We start from the raw sequence: 218 nt of genomic DNA on the forward strand, positions 1-218 counted from the left end.
CCGCCAGCCGGAGCGGTCCGCAGCCGGATCCTCACCCCGGGGGCATCTCGGCTTCCCCGGGGCTGGGGGCGGCTCCAGCTGTATCCCCCGTGGGCTAGCGTGGGCAGCGCTCCCCGAACCCCTCCAAAAGGGCCCGAAGTTTGATTCAAAGGCAAACCAAGCTCCCCGCAGCCCCTCCAGCCCACACGGCGGGCGGTGGAATTCCGAGGGGCGGCGGG

Source organism: Pterocles gutturalis, unplaced genomic scaffold (assembly GCF_000699245.1).
Source record: "Pterocles gutturalis isolate BGI_N339 unplaced genomic scaffold, ASM69924v1 scaffold7698, whole genome shotgun sequence".
Lineage (NCBI taxonomy): Eukaryota > Metazoa > Chordata > Aves > Pterocliformes > Pteroclidae > Pterocles > Pterocles gutturalis.